Raw genomic sequence first — 23,093 nt, 5'->3', positions numbered from 1 at the left:
AATACAGGATAAAAAGGCATGATTAACATACCTCGCAATGCCTTATATGAGCCTACCCCCTTGCCTCCCTCAGCCTCCATTCCTACTGTCCCCTCACTGACTGTACCCCAGGCACCCTGGTGTGCTCCTGCCTTAGGTGCAGAGTCCAGCCTGGACAGCTCTCCCCCACCTACCCGAGGGATCTGCCCTGAACCTCCATGGTCTTTGCTGAAATGACACCTTCTCAATGGGGTCTGCTCTGCCCACCTGTCTTAAGCTTGTAATTTTGCCACCCCCAACCTGTGCCCCTAATATCCCTTATCCTGCTCTGTGTTTTTTTCTTAGCACTTACTGCCTTCTAATATGCCATATGATTTACTTATATTTTTATGTTTACTGACTTTCTACTGTCTCTGACTAAAATGGGAGTGTCCTACTATAAAGACCTCATGTATCCCAACTGTTAGAACAGTGTCTGGCAGGCACATAGTTGGCCCTTAATAAATATACATTGAATGAAGGACAGTAAAAGACTTTAAAGGAGACACATATAGATCCACTGCTCTGCAATTTTGAAGGTGCTTCAAACAGCTATTTAGCAGCTTCCTAGAAACCCCAAATTCCAACTTAGGGAAATAAGAAATGGCAAAGGGCCAATGCAAGGAGAAAGAGACTGTCTTGAATTTTTTAGTTTTTTTCTCTCACATGGCCTATAGTCTCTAACTGAGCTAAAAACAAAAACAAAACAAAACAAAACAAAAAACCAGGGACTTTTCTAATGAGAGAGGCAGGAGGCCTCTTGGCTTCTATTTTGTTTCTCTCAGTTCTGTTGTCACATTTACTTTTTAGGGAGATATAATTCACATACCACAAAGTTTATCCTTTTAATGTGTACAGTTTACTGGTTTTTAGTCTATTCCCAGAATTGTGCATCTACCACCACTATAACCAGTTTTAGAACATTTTTATTACCCCAAAAGTATACTCCACATTCCTTTGCCATAACCACCAATATTCCGCTCCCCCCACCTCCTGCCTTAGGCAACCACAAACCTTTCTGTCTCTATGCATTTGCCTATTCTGTACAGTTCATAGTGAAACCATACAACATGTGGATTTTGTGCCTGGCCTTTTTCTGTTGCCACATTGGACGAGCACCTGCTCCAGAGTACAAACACCAGTGTGCCCAGGCAGTAAGCTTGCAAAAGGTAGCCTGGGGTTTGATAGGCAGAAACTGAAAATTGATCACAAACTTTCTAGGATGCTTAAAGTTGGAGGTGGAAATAAGTATGTAGACCCAGGACACCCACAAATGCTCTGTACCTGGAGGCATGCAGAGCCGTATGGGGAAACACCAGAGCCAGTCAGGAGGCAGAGGGAGTTGAGAAAATGTGAGCAAGAGCCTTTATTGTGGTTTCTACAGGAAGATGCAGGTAAAGCTGAGTAAGCAGTTTTCTGATCGGCTGGCTTGAATAACTGCAGCAGGTGCCAGAGCACAGGAGCTGTCCCCAGTTTTCTGGTACCAGGCCCAGGGTGATTAGGGCAGGGGAATGGGGGCCTGGAGTGTGAGAACCAGATAGATTTTCTTTCTGGCTGCTTGTCTGTCTCTATCTCCACTTTTACCCACCACTAAGGAGCAGGGGAAGGAGCCATAGCCTGGGACCCAAGAGGTCACCTGAGGCAGCTACAAGTCCCATTTATGGAGGGTGGGCAGAACTTGCAAAGTGCTGTGTAAAATCTGCTCTGGACCTGGCTTGGCCCCTGAGGCTAAGTAGCCCTAGTCCAAAGCTAGGTCATTCTAGGCGTTTCTGCTCTGAGAATGGCTCTGGAAACTGGCCTGCATCAGCCAGAAACCAGCCCTGCTAGGCCCTGGGTCCCTCAGGAACTGCTCAGCTGCACTGTATGCTCACCCAGAGGCAGTGGTTGATCACTAGACTGTGTCTCTGGGTGGATCTCCACCAAGTCCTTATGTTTAGGCTGAAACCACTATTGTTATGTGGTATCCACTAAAAACCTGCTTTTAAGGGAAATTTTTCTCCCAGTCCTCAATAGCTGACTGTGGCTGGTTCTGTTACTTAAGAGTCAGTGTGTTTTCTTTAAACACATTTGCTGGGCTTCTGGCAGAGCTACTGTAAACACTTCCCATCATCCCTACATATTTTTAGTCCCGAGTTTTGCAGTGCTGGGAGAGACCCAAGGTCTTTGCTCTGTCATTTGTAAAGAACCTGTCTTGCAGCAGGACAGAACTGATTGCTCTGGTGTTGATGACTGAACGTTGTAAAACCTGCAGAACCAGATGCCACCTGACCTGAGGTGCCCGGCACTGGTATGAGAAGCAGAGAACAAAGCCATGACTGAGCTGGAAAGGGATATCACAAGGGCAATGTTCAGAATTCTCTGGTTACTGAGTGTGCAAGAAGGAAGAAGGTGGGGCAAAGGGGAGAAACAAAATCAGGCAGAGGTAGGTCTGGAAAAGTTCTTTCTCCCCTGCCCAAGGTGGTCCTCAGGTACACCACATTGCCTTACAGATGGTGAGCAGTAGACTAACATGAAGGCCCACCTGGCTTCAAAGGATGGCCGGTCTCTCACTTGTGGGATCTTGAGCACATCACCCAGTCTCAGGTGACTCTGAGTTCCTCTGTGCCTAGTGGCCTCCTTTGTGACATGTGCCAGGAACATGCTAAGAACTTAATCATCATTGATACATTTCTCTTTCCCTCGATAGACTAATAATGGAGAACAAGAGTCAGATAGCCTTTGTCTTTGTACTGCTGGGTGCCTGCCTCCAATATGTACCTGATACGTATTTGGAATTTAATAAATGTTGGTTAAAGTGAATGAAACTTTAGGAGAGAGAGAGAGAGTACAAATATTAATTTTGGATTCCAGCTATCACTTTTTCTGGGAAAAACATTTTATTGTTGTTCAGACACACTTGGCAATGGAATAGCTCTTACAAAAGAGCAGTTTTTATGAGTTAAGTGTAGATGATCCAACCCATATGGATCAAATTTCCCACATGCTTTGAGGAATAGAGCAGAGATAGGGGGAGGAGGGAAAAGTACCTTTGGCAGAAGGAATTTTGGAGTTTACTGAACCAGAGTTCAGGAAAAGGAAAAGGCGATGTTGCTGAGTCCAAGGCGTGGCTGGATTTTGTCATTGCTAATGAGAAGCAGGTATTGAAAATATGCTACAGCTAGTTGAAAATGTCTGCAGCAATTGTTTCCTGCTGACCTTTTCCCTCTCCCATGTCTACAGACCCCAGATGCTGCAAGATAAGGAGGTCCAGTTTAAATTTAAGTTCTACTCTGTTATTTTGTCCTAAATGGATTTGAAAAGAAACGTTAGAAACACTGAGGTTGCAAAGGTTCATCTCAGAGGTCTAAAAGGCTTCATGTTTCCCAACCAAGCCCCACCTACCTCACAAGCTTGCCACCCCCCCTCCCCTGCCCTCACTCCACTTCCAAAGCTTTCTGTTCTGGGCCTTTCTAATAGCCTGTCTCTAGCTCACTTGGCTGTTCAAACTGCTTACCAGATTTGGAGAAGATAATAACAGTTTCCTCCTACAAAATGTCAGACAAGAAAGGAAGATGTGGATACAGTATAGAGGAAGAGGAAACTATTTTATGTTCATTTTAAAGGAGAAAGTGGAGCTCAAAGGAGGCTGACCCAGGGAACTGCAAGGGTCATGCTTCTGAAAGAAGGTGCAAGGGGTGTCAGGAGGCTGATGGTGCCCCAAGAGGAACGAGCGTCCATTCAAGTCCTCCTGCGAGGAGCGAGGCACAGGGTCTCCACAGCAGCTTGTCCCAGAAACGGGCTGCGCGGGCTGCCCCCGAGTCGGCGGGCCCACAGGGCACCATGGGCTTCAGAAAGAGTTCTCCTTCAGTGCCGCGAGGACTGCTCATACAACTCTCCCTGTCTCCTGGGGCTGAACACGGAACACAACACTCCAACTCCAACACAGGACGGTGGCTCAGCGCGGAGTGCGAGCGGCTTCCCAGGGGGGCGCCGGCAGTGGCTTCATTTTGGTCTGCACACCGCCCCCTCCCACCCCAGGCCACAACACTGTTTTCCTGTTTTCTGGCTCATTCATATAATCTGTAGAACCAAATAGTCTCCTGACTTAAGGAACTTGGGAAAGCGACGTCGTGAGTAGAAACTGTCAGCTGAAGACAAAAAAGTTTTATATACAGACTCTACAATACAGATGGTTAATTTGTTCCTCCTGAGGGGAAGGGTTAGCAGTTCTGAAACTACTTTATATATATAGTAGGGTTGAACAAAGAAGGAAATGTAGATAATGAGAGCCAGGTTTCTCACTGCTGGAGAAAGAAGTTACAAATGAGGCTACAATGAACTTAACCATGTGTGATTAACATCAGAGCTGTTAACGTGAACTCATGGTGTTTTAAACATGTATATATATATATATACACACACACACAGATAAATAGTTACAGAAGTAAATATAGATGTGTGTATGCAAGTGTCATTGTATATACATATATTTCCTAGTTCTGTTGACTGAGAAGGTCTAGAAGTGGTGACACCCTAGTAATACTGAGCACACCCAGCTCCCAGATACCATTCTCCAAGAAAAGGAACTAGAGTTCCTTGGAGAAGAGATTGATTGCAGGACTTTTTGCTGCCAAAAAGTAAGGAAGTGCTCCACAAATCAAATGGGGGCATATTGAAGGACACAGGTCAACTTGAAGGAATTCCTGATGGCTAATGCTGGGACAATGTGAACAACAAAATAAATAATGATAATACTGGATTATAATCCCCAAAGTAAAATAAAGATTCTTGAGTCCATACTGGTACATATATAAATAGCCAAATAAGTAACATAATTGAATGCACTGAGCCTAGTTAGTGCCTGGCAAGGCACTCAGTCTACACATGCAAACCAATATGTATAAGTGCATGATAGCTATATAAAAAAAATACTTCTAAGTGAAAAGAAATCACATGTTCCCTACATAGGAAAGGGGACTGCATTTAAGGGATAAATGCATTTTGTAAAACATTCATGAGATTATGAGTAATTTTTTATTTACAAAAGCATATTTAAGATATAAACCCTTTTCTATTTAAAGCAGCAAGTTTGGGATTAGAAATGTAAACAACTTGGGGCGCCTGGGTGGTTCACTGGGTTAAGCATCTGACTTCAGCTTTGGTCACGATCCTGGGGTCCTGGGATCGAGCCTCGCATTGTACTCCCCACTCAGTGGGGACCCTGCTTCTCCCTGTCCCTCTGACTGTCCCCCTGCTTGTACTCTCCCTCCCTCTCTCTCCTAAATAAATAAAAGCTTTTTTTTTTTAAAGAAAGAAATGTAAGCAACTTTATGTGTACATATCATGTCTATAGTGGCTTAAAATTCAAGTAATGAAACCAGTTTGCTTAAGTAACAGTTGAGCTTGATGCCTCGGATTCACCCAAAAAACAATCAGCCTCAAGATTCCAGAGGTCACTGTTCAGGGCTTTGACTTGCATTAGCAAAATCCCAGAGGCCGTCTCAAACCCTTCTTGAAGGTTTCCCCCAGTACTGCAAATGGTCCCCGACACTGTTACCAATTACTACTCGATGAGCAAAAATGGTAAAACCATAAATAATAATAATAATAATAAAGGTATAAAGGTGTGAAGGCCAAAGGCTGGGAGAGGAGGAAATTACAAAATTTACAAAACGAACAACAAACCCCCTCTAAAAAATTACTTTTTTGTGAAAATTTTCAGGAACTTTTAAATCCTAAATTTCCCTTCCTTATTTAGCTTCGTTTTTCTTTTCCCTAAACTTGGTCTGTTCTCTGTTCATTCCCCGCTCCTCCTCAACCCTCAATATCCGGGGACTCCAAAGTCCCCCATCATTCTCCCATTCTCCCACTGTCCTCATTCTATCACTGTCCCTTCCTCACCCTGGGAACCCTCTCCTCCTCTGCTTTGTCTCTGTGATATAAGCCTTCCCACAAACTGACGGCCATTAAAACAAAATGAAACAAAACAAACAAACAAAAAAAACCAGGATTAACCAATCTTAGATGTTAAATTCCACAGAAAATTAAAATTATTTAAAACTAAAAGAAATGGGGCACCTGGGTGGCTCAGTTGGTTAACCGTCTGCCTTCAGCTCAGGTCATGATCTCAGGGTCCTGGGATCAAGCCCCACATCTGGCTCCCTGCTCAGTGCGCAGCCTGCTTCTCCCTCTCCCTCTGCCTACGGCTCCCCCTGCTTGTGCTCTCTCTGTCAAATAAATAAATACAATCTTTTAAAATAAATAAACAAATAAATAAAACTAAAAAATTTTAAATTAAAAATAAGATAATAATGATAAAAACCAGAACCGCAACCATGCAGCAACCCCGGATCAACAAGCCCTCTATGAACCTTGGGGCTGTATGTTGTTGCTGATCTCATGGGGTTGATCTGTCCAGCCGGCGAGGTCCACGGCAGCTACCCACTGCAGCAGGGCTGCTCCCTATTTCCCAGCTTTGTACATATTCACAACACCAAGTAGGGCACCACACAGAGAATGAGGGCTCAGTAAATATTTTTTGCCTCAGCATTTAAAATCATGGTAAGTTTCTGACTGAAGGATTCAAGGCCAACACAAGAACTGACTTGGTCTGTGTTCTGGAAGTAATATTTATTCTGTGCCACTATGAGTCTGGGACACAGTGGCTGTAGCTGGGTGGAGAGAGGGAGTTGCCAGAGCAACATCATGAATTATGGAAGCCTGCTATGTGACTCAGGGTGCATGAGTCAAGGTTTGAATGATCCTATTGCTCCCTAGACCGTCAAGGTTTTACATCTCCTGGCCACAAAGCCCAGCACACCTCATTCCCACCTGCCCCTCCCACCTAGCCAAATCCTGTACTCCACCCGGCCCCACCTTCTTCACGAAGCCTCTTTTTGCAGCTCTTCCAGCTCCACTTAGGGGTTTTTATTAGTAGTATTACACAATGCAGCCTTTAATTATTTCTAATATCATTATGTAGTGTAGTTTCCTTTTCCTTAACAAGTTGTAAAGTCTTTGAGGGCTGGGACTAAGTGTTTTTCTTGCTTTGGTGTCTTCTCCAGCACCTATCCAATCCTCACTCAATGCTTTCTGAATGACTGAATGATGTAATCCCCCCTTCCTAATCATCAACATCCGAAAGGCAGGGCCAGCTATCCTCACTGAGTCCACTTCGGTGAGGATTTTTAGACATGTGAGTCCTGGGTAACCCTCGAAGAGGTATTTAAAGAGAAGGAGTTGTTTGCTTCTTTTTGAAACAGGGAAAATAGAGAGGCAGTTCTTTTCTAGTCACAGTCCTTAAAGGCAAGTCTGCCAAGGAAAATGGGTTATCACTGGTTCTCCTGATGAGAAGTGGCACCCAGGACCTCACAGAGCAGCTCCACAGGGTAACATCACCAACAATAATAACTGCTCGTATTTAAGCTGACAGTGAAAATTCTACTCCCACCACACAGGGACCAGGGTCCCCGACCAAGAGCTGTGTTTCTGTGACCTTGGTTTTACCTGTCCTGTGATCCCGTCACATGTCCCTGTCCCCGCCCTGTGTCTGCCATCCAGCCTTCAAGAGTGTAAAAGTTAGGGAGCAGAGCCCATCTCAACCCTATGTAGGGAAACCTCAGCACATACCACACACAGTCACAAACCAGCCTAACTGGGACACCATGGTCAGGGCCTCAGTCCCCTCTGGTTCTTTCTGGAAAGCCAAATCACAATGCAAACCCTTCCATTTCCCCACCACACACACACACCCACAGTCAAACCCTTCCATTTCCCCATCACCACACACACACACATACCCCCCAATACACCAGCTTTTCTCATTGATGAGGAACAGAGATCACTTTTGTGTAAGGAAATGAGGTCATTGTTATCCAGGTGCAAGGTCCACCTCTAGTCCTAGAAACGGGGTCCCTTGTGTCTCTTGCAGCTCCCTGTGAGATGCCTGCTGGATTCGCATGAGCTGGTCTTGCCCTGACAACAGCCTGGGCAAAAGGCCCTGTGCCCGCCTACTGTTTTATACCACTTCTACTCAGCTTTTGGCTTGCAAGGGCTCTGAAGCAGCTCCTGTGTAATCTCTTCATATTAATTTTCCTAATGTTGGAGCCGTGGTTGTCAACCCCAGCCCAGTTTTAAAAATTCCCAGTGTCTTCCCTTCACCCTAGACCAATTAAATCAGGATCTCTGGATGTGGAACCTAGAAATCAGTGGGATTGTTTTGTTGTGTTATGTTTTTTAAGCTACCCAAGTAGGTGTAATTTATAGCCACTGTAATTGAGAACCACTGCCTTGGAGTAACTAGTTACATCAGTTTAGGATGATTTGATTGCAAGAAACAGAAAATCACAGGTCAACAGTTTAAACAGGAAGGAATTTTCTTACCTCCTCTAACAAAAAGTCCAAAGATGGAGTAGTTTGAGGAGTTGGTTTGACTCCGAGATGTGATGGCGTCAGGAAGAACCCAGGCTCTTCCCATCTATGTCCTGTCAGGGGGCTGGTCCCCCTGGCTCCTGGCACCACACCCTCACACAGACAGGTCCACAGGCAGAAGGGGCATCCACTGACAAACAAATCAGGGCTCTGACCCTGTAGGACAGGGACGGGGCACTCCGGCTGGGGTGCGGCCAGTGGTGCCTGCCACACCACCAGAGGCTCCTCACTTTCTTCACATTACCCAGTCTCTTTCAATGATATCATTAGCTTCTCTGAAACACATGTAGATTCTGATCACTCTGGCCTGAGGGCACTTGATCTGGTTATTCTAAGTTTAAGACCAAGACTCACTGAGCTCCTCAGAGACTGAATCCCAAATTGGGAGAAAGGAAAACATGGAATCAAAGAGCTGCACATCAGGATCATCCATGGTTGAAAAAAATACTTATGTCCAAACTCCACCTTCAGAGGTTCTGATTTCACTGGCTTGAAATGGAGCTTGAACGTTGTTTGGGGCTGAATTATGAAATATGTCAACTTCCATATGTTGCAGTCCTATCCCTCAGTACCTCGGAATGTGACTGTGTTTAGAGATGGGGCCTTTAACGAGGTAATTAGGTTAAAGGGTGGACTCTAATCCAGTGTAACTGGTGTCTTTAAGAGGAGGTTAGGACACAGACATACACAAAGGGAAGATCATTCAAAGACCCAGGGAGAAGACAGCCATCTCCAAGCCAAGGAGACAGGCCTCAGGAGAAACGAAAGCTGCTGACACCCTGATTTTACACTTCCCGCCTCCAGAATTATGAGGAAATAAATTTTGTTTTATGCTACCCAGTTTGTGGTATGTCATATGGCAGCCCCCACAGACTGATGCAGATGTCAATATTTTTTTACTCCCCAAGTGATGCCAATGTGTAGTCAGGTTGAGAACCCACTGCTCTAGACTCTTGGCTGAGAGTCAAGTGTCCCTGGGCCCCATCCCAGTGGTTTGGATTTATCTGATCAGGTGTGATATTAGGTCATCAGTATGTCTCCCCAGGTAATTCCACCACACAGCCAGGGCTGAGAACCACTAATCTGGACCCTGCTCAGCTTCCAGGCACAGCCACAGTGAAACAAGCACTCAGAAAGGGGAAAGATGACCTCACATTCCTGAAATTCTTCCCTGGTCTTTGTGATTCAACACAGTTTATCCCGGTGAAGTTGAATGTTGTTTTACAATGCAACCCCCCTGGGTGGGTGGGTACAGAGTAGCCAGAAGCAGGGGTTATTTACAATGTGCTTTTTAGCTTGAATTCTTTGGATTCCTTTAATTAGAATTGCTTTCCTCTGGGTACTTAGCTGAGCTCAATTACCCTGAAAAGTAGGAATTTTGGTTGAGAGAGGAAGAAGCGAGTTCTGAAGTATAAAATAAGAAGTAAAACTCATGCCTCTCTCTCATCCCATTAGCTCTCCCTGAAGATAATAATGGTTACTGCTATTAATAATTAGTGATGGCTACCAATTTTAATAATTTCTTGTGTCCTTACAGAAAAAGTTTTATGTATATGCCAGCATACGAAGTCTTAAATTTTATATAAATGGAATTATACTGTATATATATATATATACTCTATTATACTATATATACCATATTATACTCTCTATATTTATGACTATTGTTTTTAACTTAATAGCATAATGCACTTGAATTCTTCCATTGGCTTTTACATATTCAAGTCTCTGCTACTTAAAATGTGGACCTCACTTTCCCCTCACCCAATTCCATCCATCACCTTATTTCCCTGTTTTCATGTGCACAGTTGTCAAGAGTTCTCTATACCATGGTCTACTTTCCTGCCTCTTGTTTCTTCTCTGTCCTCTCCAATCGGGTCTCTGTTCCCTTCAGCACAGCTGTTGCCAGAGTTCCCTATGCCTTCCAGGGACTAAATCCAAAGGGCAATGTTGTTCTAATGTGAAGCTGGCATCCTTTGATTATGGTGGCCACCCCCATCCTCCTAAACTCTCTATTCCTTCTCTCTGGGTTTCCCACTCATCTCCCTGCCCCTCTCTCTCCCTAAGGCCACCCTACCCAATCATGGTCACCTTCTCTCCTCTGGCGTTGTGACTGGCATGCAGAAATTATTAAATATTATGTTGTGGATGAAAACAGTAGATGAAGAAAAGGTGAAATGTATCATGGGTACCATATGAGTATATACAGACCTAGTTCATTCTTTCTCATGGTTGCTTAGAATTCAATTTTACAAAGAAACTGCAATCTATGTAACCATTCACCCACTGATGGACATTTAGGTCTATCATTTCTGGTTTTTTAAACTGTTACATCCTGTGCAGTGAAATATCCTTCTATTAATATTTTGAGTTATGCTGTATGGTGAATTCTACAGGAATTTTGCTAGGTCAAAGGGGGTGTGTGTATTTTTAATTTCTGTAGATACTATCAAAATGCCCTCCAAAAATCTGTTCCAGTGTGCTCCCTCCCAACAGTGTATGAGAGCACCTGTCTTCCCATACCCCCTAACACTGTGGGCCATCACCATTTAAGGTATTTGTCAGTCTGATATGTGAAAAATGACCTCACAGTTTTGCTTTGCATTTCCTTCATAGTGATCCTGGCAATATAATGTTTTAAGTGCTGTACTAAAAACAACAGCCTTAAATTGCTGCCTGGGTGGGGCAGAGGGAGGGGGGATGAACTGTTTTCTGTAAAGGCAGAGAGGAGCCCCAGGCTTCAAAGATGCTCTGCCATTACATTCTAATGGAACTAAGGAAAGATCATTACCAATGGCAAGATGTCTCAGGTTACCAGAAAAGGGGGGCAGGCCTCTATCCTGGACTGACACCCACTTGGAGGTCTTCTGCAATGTTCCCAAACAGTGCTCTGAGGACTCTGCTCAGGGAGCCAGTGGGCTGATGCCTCCTGCCGCCTGAGTTCTCAGGGCAGTGATAGGAACACAAGCAGGCAAAGCATATTGATAACACACAGTGGGAGCCACAGGTGGGAGGCAGCCAGCACTGGACAAGGCTGCAATAGATCTGAGAAAGATCCGGTGGGAGAGAAAAGCCAGACCGGTGGCTCCTGATCTTCCCTGAGGTTGGGGGAATTAGGGCTTACTTGAATTTCTAATATAAATTGTAGAAACAATCCCCCTCTCCTCCCACCATTATGAGTTCCAACAAAGCAAGGACTGGGTCTGTTTCATTCACCATTACATCCTTCAAGTCCTAGGCCTGTATGCAGCAACAGTAGGCACACAGTAAACATTTGTTGAATACATTAATGACTTGGGGAGGGGAGACCGGGGACCATCCACAGTGTTTAAGAACCCCTGTATTAGAGAAACCCTTGCCTCTTTCCTCTGGTGGCAGCCAGGTTGGTGGCTTGCACAAAGGCACAGGATCACACTACCTGGGAGGAATCCTGCTGTTCTGGTTCCTCACCACTGTGGTTTTAGACAAGTTATCACTAGCTGCCTCAGTTTCCAAATCTGTAAAAGAAGGATAAGGATAATACCTACATCATATGATCATATGTTAGTATAAGGGGTGAATATATTAATGTAAAGAGTTTAAAATAGTGTCTGGCCCCTAGTAAAGTTAACAAATGTTCCTATCATCATCCCAACCTACTGACTGACACCTCTGATCCCAGCCAGCCTGTCTATTCCCATTTACAATCAGCCCAGTAAATGCCTTCTGTCTTCTCAACCCCCTGCTGGATGGCTGGTCAGATTTGGAAATTAAAATACAGAGCACCCAGCTAAATCTGAATTTCAGATAAATGATAACAAAAAATTTAGCCTAAGTATACTTCATGCAAATATTATTCATTATTTATCTGAAATTCAATTTTAACTGGGTGTTCTGTATATTTATCTAGCAACTTTACTGCTAGACTCGATGTCAGGATCCCACTCTTTTCCTCTTCAGGAAGTTATATTATTAATATAAATTTTGAATTATTTTCAAAACATCATCTCACTATTTACAGTAATGTGTTTATTCTTTTCAAAAGAATGTCCCCTAGCACTAGAGCACTGTTTCCTAAAATTGTCTGATTGGAAGAAGAACCTGGAATCCTAGATCCTGCCCCAACCAATCAAACCAGAGTCTCCAGGCAGTGGGCTTGGGAACCTACATTTTTGGCAAGTACTTCAGGTGATTCTGATGGACAGGCAGGTCTGGGAAACATGTGGGAAAGAGGCCACCTCTCTGCTCCAGAGAACAGAGTAGATCATTCCCTCCAGGGCATGTTTTGTCTCCACTGGCCTTGAGGTAGATAGAAAAAGTGTAGGAGAGTTGCTTTGCACATAGTAAGCATTCAGTAAATCTCTGCTGGCTAATGAACGTGGTGGTCTTGGGACAAGACACATTCCCACTATGAAACACACTGTACAGCTGTGACACAAGCACACACATGGAGCCTCTGCTGTTGTAACAGAGTGGGGCCAGCCACCCTCCAAGGAGAACTGCTGGGGTCACTGCAAATGAGCTCCGGAGGCGACCCAGGGCTCTGCCTCCTGGTTATGATTCTCCAAGTTGGTGCTCTATGAGTTTTCTTTGAATTCTTGGGTTTCTGTACTTAGTCTTTCAAAATCACTATAAGTAAAAAGTTCTTGTATTTTCCTCCTCTTCTTTTTAATGCAGCTCAACTGTTCTCCATCTTTGACATTGATCTCTGACTCCAACAACAGACTTCTTCAAACTCTTGTCTTTCTTTTTTAATTTCCTGCACTTGTCTTTTGGTGAATGTACTGAAGGGAATCAGGACACACCACCGCAAAGTATGCTGCTTTGGCATTTTGATTATTTTAAACTGAAGGCACTTGAGAAATAGCAGATGCAGGAAAGCTCTCTGAATTCCCTCCTCTACCTAAAAACAAGTCATAAAATTTCCCATGAGAAAGATGACCTTCCTTTACCAGGAAGAGAAGAACGTTCTTACCAGAGGTTGTGAGTACATGTCAAAATGGGCCTGTGCAAACAAACCTACTTAAATGATCCTTATCTTCCATTCATTCTGACACATATTTTCATCTTCCAGTACCTAAAAAAGAAGGGAAAAGAAGGAACGAATAAACCAGTCACCATCCCACAACTTACCATTACTAGAAGCTTAACCCTTTCCCTTTGGCTTGTTGCTTCTCCGGAAATTTATTGTTCATCATTAAAAATAGTATACAATCTGTCAGGCCCATCTGCTGTTTGGGGTTTCATTTTTTCTATGAAGGCTCCCATGTGAACATATACTAAATAAAATTTGAATGCTTTTCTTCTGTTAATCTGTCTTATGTCAGTTTAATTCTTGGGCCCACACAGACCCTAAGAAGGTAGAAAAAGGACTTTCCTCCCTTACACTACCTATGCCTTTAGAAGTGGAATGGCTGGGTCATAGTATATGAGCACGTTCGGCCTTAATAGATTATGTCAGCAGGTTTCTCCAAGTGATTTTACCAAACTATACTCTCAACAGGAAGCTTTTGAAAATTTAGCAAGAAAGAAAGGAAGGAAGGAAGGAAGGAAGGAAGGAAGGAAGGAAGAAAGAAAGAAAGAAAGAAAGAAAGAAAGAAAGAAAGAAAGAAAGAAAGAAAGAAAGAAAGAAAGAAAGAAAGAAAAAGAAAGAAAGAGAAAAAAGTAAGTTTCACTTTCTCCATATCCTTACCAACACCGGGTGTTGTCTATCTTTTTCATTTTTAGCCACCCAGATGGGTGTGTTGTCCTACTTTTCTTTCAAATACAATTTTTTTTAAAAAAGTAACCACTTAAAACAGAAACATCCAGAGTGGAACAGGGAAGGTTTGAAAAGGAGGTGAGATTCATGTGGCTGAAAAAGTGAGTATGAGGAAAGGGGTGATGCCTGACTGCAGGGAGCTGACTGAAGTCCAGGTGACAGGAAGTGATAATAATGATGATGATAAATGGTTGATGAGTATTTCCACACACTGCTCTACATGTTCTATGTGTATGAATACATGTATTTCTAAGACGACCTTAAGATGTAACTGCTATTATTACCCTTACTCTACAGATAAGGCACAGCGAAGTTAAGCAGCCTTCCCTTAGGTCACCCGAATTTAAGTGGAACTGCCCACTGGCCTTCCGCAAGTTATTCCTGGAGGTCCAGTTTAGTCACAAGTAGTGGGGTGGGTGGGAGAAGAAGGATCTGTGATTTGCCTCTTGCCCTGGAGTCAGACAAAATGCTTCCAGGGCTGATCTAACTGGCTGGGAACCTTTTCACTGCAATTCTCAAACACGAGTTGTGAGCTCTGTAAAGCTATATAAAATACATATTCACATTGCTAGGCTCCTGCCCTCTCTTACCCAGATTCTATTTCAGTTGGTCAGGAATGGGATTAGGGACCATGAACACACAATTTTTACAAGGTCCCCTAAATTTTTTTTATATAAGCAGGGTTAGTCTGATTGAAATAGTGTGGGGTTGTTAGATTTAGAAATTTCTACTCTAAAGAGTTTTGAAACCAAGTAACCAGAAGATTGTTCCAATCAACTAAAGGAGGTAGCTTTTATGATGGGTGCCTTTAGGGTCATACCTTCTCCTTGTGGAGTGGGTGGGTATAATGAGTTTAACTTTTACTTTTTAAATGCATACATACATATGCATGTGGGTGTCATGTGTATGCATATGCATATATTTGTGTACATGTGTATATATGTTCAACTTCAATAGATATAGATAACGCCCTATACATATGCACATATATATAGTTGATTCTCATTATTCACAAATTCTGTATTTGTGAATTCACCCACTCTCTAATACTATTTGTAACCCAAACTAACACTTGCAATGTTTTTGTGGTCATTGTGGACATGTGCAGAGTGGAGAAAAATTTCAAAATCTGAAAAACCAGAAAAATCTGGCAGGTTCCCAGCTGAGGCCAAACAAGTGAGGCTCTACTGCTTATTTCCGCTTGTCATACTGAAACAAGTATCTTTTTTGTGGTCTATTTAGTGCCAGAATTTTTACATTGTGTGCTTTTTGCAGGTGATTTCACTGTTGAAATGGCCCTCAAGCATCACACTGAAGTGCTGCCTGGTGTTCCTAAGCACAGGAAGGCTGTGATGTGCTAGAGGGAGAAAATATGTGTTTGATGAGCTTCCTTCAGGTCTGAGTTAGAGTGCTGTTGGCAAGAGTTCAATATTAATATTTGTATTAAATATATTATTAAATAAGAACACATTTAAACAGAAATGTGTATAAAACAGAGTTATGTATTGATCAGTTGATGAGTGCTGTGCTCACGGGACCTACCAACCCCTGTATAATCCTTCAGGGCAATGAGTAGTCCTCACTGTGACTTTACAGAACATAACTACTGGGGAGCACTGTGAGGCCAGGCCTGAGGCTGCTCACCCACCTCGTTCCTAGCCAGACAGAGCTCTGAGTGTAGGGAGTACCTCTCTGCCTTTAGAGCTTTTGTATCAGCACAGGGCAGGCTCTTAACAAGTATTTGTTGAATGCTGAGTGACGGAATGATTCTGGGTTGATTCATTGATTGTGCCCCTACCGTGCCTAGTCCTACCTGGAGATAACCATTCCCAGCAAGTTGCTGGCTTCACAGCTACAGGGCAGTAGGTCCTTCCCTGAACCCATGGAGACTTAACGAGAGCCCTCTTCTAGCCCCGCTCTGCAGTCTGGATCCGGATGCCTGTACCCCACGAGCTTCCTTTCATGGAAGGTAGTAGGAAAGCAAGAGAAGGAAAAACAGTCACAAAGTGTATGCTGTGTATTATCTGGCACAGAGGGAAATCTGGTCCATTATTTATGATTATTTGACTCATGTGCAGTCTTTTCAATGCAAATGTTTCAAGGAACTTAAGTTCATACCAAGGTTTTCTACATTTTAGATGGACAATAAATCTGAATGTTCTTTTTCCTGAGCTAAGTGAGTCAGAGAAGCATCAACTATATCCAGAAGGCATTTCTGTCCTTGGAAACCAGCTGACTCTGGTCCAGGCCATGCCACATGAGTGAATTCTATGTCTGAGCCTGCAGGAGAGTCTTGATTGCACTCCAGGCCAGCAGCATTACTGGCCACAGCTAACTGAATTTTTCTTTTCAGGGAACAGAAGACAGGCTGTGGGTTCTTGGAAACCCTCCCAATATCCCTCTGACTCAGTTAACCTTCTGAAAGTAGATGCTTAAGTGTGAGTATTTCAGGTTTTTTTGCCCTCGTGATCCTTGAAAAAATTATGTATTTTGTGCTTAGACAAAAGGAAAAATCTTATCTATTTTTTAAGTGAGATAGGTCAAAAGACCTAGTCTTGCTGTAAGAATCGGTTGGTTCTGGACATTTTGAGTGAAAGGAGAGTGAAGAAATGTTGCTAAGCAACACTGCACACCCCTCCACAGAGCCCCATCATCACCTAGCAACAGGCTGCCTGGCTTGACCCTCAGGCGCCTGTTAGGTAGAACCACCACAGGCATGGTGCCTGACAGGTCCTTGGGTCAGTGGCTCACTCTTGCAACAAGCTGGATGTGCGGAGTGCTTATGAGTTCCCATGCTAGGGAATGGGGATATATAGATCAAAAGAGGAGGCTTCTGCCTTCAGTGAGTTGTTCAGACTAGTTTCAGTGGGAGGTACAGAAATAGATGATTATACTACAGAGTGGTGGCTGCTATTTTAGGAAATAAAAACACTGCTTTATCTAAACAGTTGACACCAGAGTTCTTCACTAGGAGGGAACTGGCTTTATTGGACGGATCACCTGATAAACTCCTGGGTCAGGATTTGGCACATGAAGGCATGGATGTTGTCAGATAGAGGATTCAGGGGAGAGTTCCTGAAAAAAGGGGACAAGAAGGGCAGGAAGGTACCCCAGCTAGAGAAATCCTAGCTGGAGGACCAGTTTAAAAAATGATGTCGATTTTAAGTGCTTTGCTTTTAAAAGCACTGCCCATGACCCATAAACCTTCAATAAATATTCTGCTGCTCATAACAGAATCCAGTTCACCGTTACCGTGAAGGGAATGATCAAAGAGAAAAGGTCTCAACCCATATTGAGTTGACGTCAGGGCAGAGGTACCAAAATAGCTGCAATATATAGAGAAAAGAACAGTTTAGCCAAGGCTGGAAATTGACACAGTTGTGACTTTGAGAACACAAATTCAGAGAAATCTTGGGCAGGGCACATACTTCCAGGCTGACGAACTGGGCAAGAGGACCTGAGTCAGTCCTATCCAGATCTTAAGGGATGGGGGGAGCCTGGCCCAGATGGGGCTGTCCTGTGTCACAGGCGAGGGGAGGAGCTTCTGATTGGCTTGGAGAGTCAGAAGAAAAGTGTCCAGAGGAGGGGACTCCCAAGAGAACTGAAGGAGGAGAAGGTGAGGTGGTACTGAGAAGAAGCAGCAGGAGCAAAGGGCCACCTGCAAATTGGGGTATCAAACCTCAGAAAATGGAGAACTTGTCATAAAGCAATGGCACCTCATGTAGTAAGGAGTGGGGCAGAGATGGAAAACCTGAGATGATATCCCAGCTTCTGAAACTTCTTTTACTCAAATCTAAATCTCACAGCACTATGGTCCTATCCACTTTTAAGGGTGTCATGGTGTCTAAAGATAGGTAGATAGATGATGATAGATAGACAGACCAAAGAAAAACCCACTACAGTCTCTCTCCACATGTATCTGCAGATCCCCACCCCACCCCACCCCCAAAACTGAGATCAGCCTCTGACTGTGGATGTGTCCATTCTTCTCAAAAGAAGAATTCAACTACTACGTGAAATGAACACACTATGCTATCTTGCCTTCCAAACTCAGAGTTTGCAAAGTACTTGTGTTGTTAATAATTTGCTTGGCTTCTTAAACTGGGGACCAAAAAAAAAAAAAAAAAATTGCTTCCTTTTCTTTCCATGGATAGGCTTACAACCCCTCCTTTAGCTGGAATTTCCTGAGCCTGTCATGTCCTGTAAGCCCTATGGCTTCTGCTCTGACGAAGGTAATCCCAGTGCTTAGGGCAAAACCGGTGCTTTCTACCTGACAATGCTGAATAGATAGAAAATTTACTTGACAATATTGCATGGCCTAGACTCTGGGCAATGGGTGTGTTCAATGTGTCTGCACATGTCTGCTGTGGGATTCCCTGCTTCTCTTTAAGAGCAACAATTAAATTGCATTCAGCAAAGTTACTTATTTAGTCAGTGGAAAGGAAGGGCAGGAGGGAGCATGTCCAGTATGGTACTGGAGGACGGTGCTGGCAAAGGCTGCCCTATAAAAGGGCTGTGAAGATGCTGAGGAAGAGTGTGGCCCCATTTTTACCCATGCATTCCAGGGCCATGTGGGTGGAAGTAGGAAAACATAGAGTGCAAGTCTCGGGGGGACGAGGGCCAGGCAGAGTGACATCATGCTAGTTGGCACTGGTCCCTCCAGCTGGTTGGAAAACACTTCTCTTGAGTACCTCACACACTAAGCAAGACTGTAGTGGATGTTACACTGGAGGGACCTCCTTATATGTAAATGTTTGTGGGAGGAATAAATGCATGGATAACTTAGATAAATAGATTCAGTCTTTCTCAATGGCCATTGTAATCTCACTGATCCACACATGCGCCTGTGTTCCCATAGGAACCAAACAGTTCACTTCACAGTGAAACATTAACAACTGCTCTGTAGAGTCCTCACAGGGTTTGAAAGCCAAGCATGCCATAGGACCAGCAGGGGTTGTCCCATTGCACACTTTCAAGCAGATCCCACCCTAGGGCAAGAGAGGCAGCTAGAGCAAGCAAGGGGCGGGGGTTAATAGAGCCACTTAGGTTGCCGAGGTTCCTTTCTCCATTCAGGATCTGGCTTCTGCCAATTGATTCAGGAACTTGGGAACTTGTTCTCAGTGCACCAAGGAAGTGTCAGTGGGAAATTAGTTCACATTCCCTGGACTTATATAGCAGAGTGCTGTGGGAGGCTTATGGATGATCTTATCCAGGGGCCCGCCTGACCACTTTCCACTTTGCCATGTTTTCCTTCAAGTTTGAAGGTAACAGACGCTCTCCAGTATCAGAGGAAATCAGCACCTGAGGGCCTTTACGAATGTAGTTGAAAATGAAGTCCAGCCAACCAAGAGACAAATCAAAATAAAAACTTAAGGGAGAGAGAAGGCATGATAAAAAAGACTGGTAAAGAGGGATGACCCCACATAAACAGAGTTAAGATTCTGCTAATAGTAGAAATTGTGGTTTCAGAATAAAATGTAAAATCTCAACAGTATAAAGCTGGCAAATTCAGGAGGGTGGGAGAGAGAAGGGAAAAGGAAATCTACAAATGTTAATTTCCTTATTCATAAAAGGAGTTAGCAGATAGTGCAGAAAGCTAAAATACATTTAAAATAACTGCTTTTTAAAAACTCTTTCCTTAATTTTAACAGGTTTATTTTAGAAACTAGTATTTTTTATGGTAAGAAAACATTTATCTGAAATTTAGCAATTCCTTCCATTTTACTTCAGTTTTTTTCTGCTAAATTCAAGTACACTTACACTCGATGTTTATTGTTTAGAACAGGATGTATGCACTAACTGTAAAAGCTAATACAATGCAAAGCTTCCATCAAGATAGTAGTAGGAGTGAAAGGTATTTTGCTCTTCACATAGGGCATGATAAGGTATTTGCAACATAATCTCAACAAATTAATGAGAAAAAGCAGACAGCCCAGTAAAAAAAAAGGGGGGGGGGGGCAAAAGGCTGGAATAGGCACTTTACACAACAGATATAAATGGACATAAATTCAGAGAATTTATTACTCAGGGAAATGCAAATTAAAACCAATTGAGCAATGTAGTAACATTACTCCCAGAATAGCTAAAATGAAGAAAGAAAGAAAAAAAAATCTTGCCATGTCAGCTGTAGACAAGGTTGGAGATCACCAGTATTCTCACACATTGTTTGTAATGGTAAACTGATACAACTACCTTGGAAAAGTTTTGGCTTTTTCTGATTAAGTTGGGCATATGCATGCTTCATGAAACAACAATTCTATTCCTGAGGAATACCTAACAAATGTGCACATATGTGTGCCAAAATTATGACAGGAATATCTTACCAGCATTATTTATAATAGTCCCAAACCGAGATAAACCAAATGTCCATTGACAGTTGAATGCATACATAAATTTGGAATGGAATGGAATACTATACAGCGATGAAGATAAATTATAAATACATGCAATGATGTTGATGAAACTCACAAACATAATTTTGAGTCAAAGAAGCCAGATACAAAATAATACCTAATGTATGATTCCTTTTTAAAAAAAAGATTTTATTTATTTACTTGACAGAGAGATAGCGAGAAAGGGAACACAAGTAGAGAGAGAAGGAGAAGCAGGCTTCCTGCTGAGCAGGGAGCCCGATGCAGGGCTCGATCCCAGGACCCTGAGATCATGACCTGAGCCAAAGGCAGACGCCTAAAGACTGAGCCCCCCAGGCGCCCCTGTATGATTCCTTTTATAAAAAAAAGTTAAAAAGAAAAGGCAAAAACTAACCTATAGTGTTAGAAGTCAGGATAGGAGTACTTTAGGGAAGGAGAGAACAGTGTGATTAGGAGGACTCTTAGCAGGGAGACAGGAGTGGAACTTTTGGGATGCTGGTGATGTTCTATATCTTGACCTAAGTGGAGGTTACACAAACATATTCATTTTGTGATAATTCATTGCATTTATAATTTTGATTTGTTCCCTTTTCTGTATGTATGCTATACTTCAAAACAATGTTTTCAAATAAAATTAAAATTAAAAATTAAAAGTAGGATTGTGGTATCTCATTTTGGTATACTTATTTTTATCTATGTTTAGGTATTCATTAAGAGATTTCTGTAAGAATGTTCACTAAATATTCATGATAATTCTTTCTGGGTTTTGGGATTTGGGGTGATTTAATTTTTTTTTTTTTTTGTATTATTGCTTGAATCTCTATAATGCATTCATCATTTCTAAGAAATATAAGGAAGACATTTTACTACAAGTAGAGATCTTGCTCAATGGGAAGGATGGGCAAAAACCAAGATGTATTAGAAGAGGAATAAATGCAATGAGGACTGCCCAGCAACAGAACAGAATGGTTTGGTCTACAAAAGAACCAACTCCTCACTTTGTAAGTGTCCGTGAAGAAGACGACGAAGGGTCTTCATCACCTATATGCCTCCAGATCTCAGCGTTAATATGTCTGAGTCCATGACTGCTTCAGGTGGGCTGCCCAGGAACATTTGGGAGCATCTCTGGGTGTCACAGGGGCATTTTCCCCAAAGCCACCTGGAGGAGGACCTATTTCTGGAAATGACTCTTAGACATGCCTCGTCTCTTTGCTGATCTGGATTCTTTTTTCTTTTTCTTTTTTTTTGACAGTTCTGCCCAGGGATTTTTTTTTTTTTTTGAAGATTTTATTTATTTATTTGAGAGAAAGAGGGAGGGAGGGAGAGAGGGAGGGGAGAGGGAGAAGCAGGCTCCCCGCTGAGCAGAGAGCCCGATGTGGGGCTCCATCCCAGGACTCTGGGATCATGACCTGAGCCGAAGGCAGATGCTTAACTGACTGAGCCACCCAGGCTCCCGCTGATGTGGATTCTTGTTAGCTTTAACACAAAGCTGTTCCCTTTAACTTGGGTATTCTGTCAGCCTTCTTACCTTTTGCCTCAGGTGTTCCTGGCCTAAATTTGTAGCTGATTTCCCTTCTGTGTAGTACTTCTGTAAGTTCTGCAGACATTCTGAGCCAGAATTCCACTTTTCCCTCAGAAAATAGGTGTGAGTTTCAGCATGGCCATTAGCAGCCATATGTTAGGTCAGTAGAGTACTTTAAATGATGATCTCCTTTTCAGTATTTAACAGTGAGGCACTCGCTATATGCAAGAGCACCACTCAACAATGGGTATATACTAGAAACTCCATATGAGGGATTTCTTAAATCTGTTTTGCTGATTTATCCCCAACACCCAGTACAGGAACTAAGGCACAGTCAGTGCTAAATAAATTTTTCCTGAATGAATGAATCACCATCCTTGCATTCAAGGATCTCCAGCTAGTGGAGGAGGTAGAAATGCACTTAAATAGAGGGATATGTGCAGAGTGCTGTGAGAACCCAAAAGAGGGAAGAAATAGGTCTTTGAAGATTAGGAAGGCTTTTGAGTTGGGATCTAATGAATGAATAAGATTTTGATAGGATGAGAAATGGGTGGAAACCATTTCAGGTAGAGGGGGAGCCCATGCAAAAGGAGAACAATATAGGTTCAGGGAAAGACAAGTGCTCCAGGCGTGGGAAAGCCAGTGGGAGGAGGTGAGGCAGAGGAAAGATTGTGAAGGATTTTTGAACCATGTTCTAAGAAATTTAGGTGGATTCCATAAGTGGCAGATGGGAACAATTGAAAGCATTTATCAGAGGAGTAACTTGTTAATATCTATATTTTAGAAACGGAACACTGTGGCACTGCAGATGCTCTGCTTAAAGAGAACTAGACAGGAGGCAGGGAGACCATCAGGAGATTTTTCATTAGTACAAGGGAGAAGGAGGACACAACTGATCTAGGGCAGTGGAATGTGGAAAAGCACACCTTTGAAAACCACTTTAGTTCATGTCCTCTGAAAAGCAGAGGCCAACATTGTATTAGACTTACCTGCAAGAGATTTACTGGAGGGAACATGTGTGAAAGCTAAAGGT

Source organism: Phoca vitulina, unplaced genomic scaffold (genome assembly GCF_004348235.1).
Source record: "Phoca vitulina isolate PV1807 unplaced genomic scaffold, GSC_HSeal_1.0 scaffold22, whole genome shotgun sequence".
Lineage (NCBI taxonomy): Eukaryota > Metazoa > Chordata > Mammalia > Carnivora > Phocidae > Phoca > Phoca vitulina.
Note: the sequence above shows the minus strand (reverse complement) of the source record.